Below are 1,440 nucleotides of genomic sequence, written 5' to 3'. Positions count from 1 at the left end.
CCGTGCTGTCCGTGGGCTTCACGTCATACAATCCGGCATAAAAGGATTTGCTGATCCTCAGAATGTCGGACCGTGATGACTTTACTGAGCCGTCTTCTTCCTTCAGGCTGCTGATCACAGAGCGCTCTCTGTGTACCTTTTGGAAGAAGAAACGTGAGCACGTCTCATCCTGCTCCATGGAGCGGACTCTGGAACGGAAGATGATCTTGGAGGCCTCCGAGGCAAAGTGCGAGGCTTGCTGGCCCTTCACCTCTTGGAGCTCCTCCTTGACATCGACCCCCATCGACTGCAGCCGGAGCAGATTCTGCATCTTTTTCTGGAGTCGGGACATTTCCCTCGGTTCCTTTCTAGCTTTCTGGGTGCCTTTGAGGATGAAAAACCTCGTGATGTTTCCCTTGATCGCTTCCCACCAGTGTGTCAGGGACTCAAAGAGGGGTTTCACGGTTCTCCAACCTTTGTAATCCCTCTTGAGCTCCTCAATGTTCTCTGGGGTCAGCAGTTGCACATTTAGCTTCCATGCCCCCCTGCCCACCCTCAGGTCCTTCTCCAAGTGGCAGTCCGCCAGTAGGAGGCAGTGGTCAGAGAAGAACACCGGCTTGACCTCGGTGGATCTGACTGTGAATGCACGGGACACAAACAGGAAGTCTATCCTGGAACGAATGGACCCGTCTGGCCGCGACCAGGTGTATCTACGCTGCGCTCCGTCTGCAGGGTTGCTGAAGACGTCGTGCAGCTTGGCATCCTTAACTGTTTCCATCAGGGATCTGGACGTAGCGTCCAATCTGCTGCCGGCCCTGCCAGCGAGTGTTGGGTGAGAGTGCGTGTTTTTTGTGTGTAGCTGCTGCGGGTGAGTGAGTGAGTGAGAGAGAGAGAGAGAGAGAGAGAGAGAAAGAAAGAAAGTTGGATTTTGGAACATGTACATGTTGAGAAGTAAAGAAAGCAGATGTTTGTAAGAAAACTATTTTTAGCATTGAAAATCCCCTGGAAAGGGGAGGGTGCACCGTTCCCAGAGATACTGCAATACCGGGTCGATGTGTGGAGTGGACGGAGCAAGCCCCTATTCCATCTCCCTGCTCCAAAAATCAATTTAATATATGGTCCCCAGATAAGGGACGTATCAGATATTAAACTGATAAGAACAGATTTTTTTTTTTTTTTTGTAAAAATATACTTTATTCATAAAATATCTTCAATCACATTCCACACCATTTCAAAAACAACCTTACAAGGGTACAATCCAGGGTTAAACTTTTACAAAATGTATCACCAGGTGCATTAGTACAAACAATATTACAATCATTTACAGCCTTTCATTTTGATCTGTACAGCCCGAGGGGCTCTAAACAGTTCCCAGTCTCTCGGTGCGCTGTGGTAGAAAGGTCTTAGACAGCGACCCTTCCCCATTGCGCCTTTGCGGCAGCTGCCCCAAGCTTTAGTGCG

The 1,440-nt window shown here is 49.3% G+C and overlaps 1 pseudogene; it reads right to left on the bottom strand.

Annotated features, from left to right (window-relative positions):
• Nucleotides 1–990: 990 nt before the first annotated feature.
• LOC144673914 (U2 spliceosomal RNA) lies at nucleotides 991–1,169 on the bottom strand (annotated as a pseudogene).
• Nucleotides 1,170–1,440: the final 271 nt, after the last annotated feature.

The sequence above is a fragment of the Cetorhinus maximus genome, unplaced genomic scaffold, assembly GCF_964194155.1.
Source record: "Cetorhinus maximus unplaced genomic scaffold, sCetMax3.hap1.1 HAP1_SCAFFOLD_510, whole genome shotgun sequence".
Classification (NCBI taxonomy): Eukaryota; Metazoa; Chordata; class Chondrichthyes; order Lamniformes; family Cetorhinidae; genus Cetorhinus; species Cetorhinus maximus.
The sequence above is the reverse complement of the archived record's forward strand: the minus strand, read 5'-3'. Positions and strand labels throughout refer to the sequence as shown.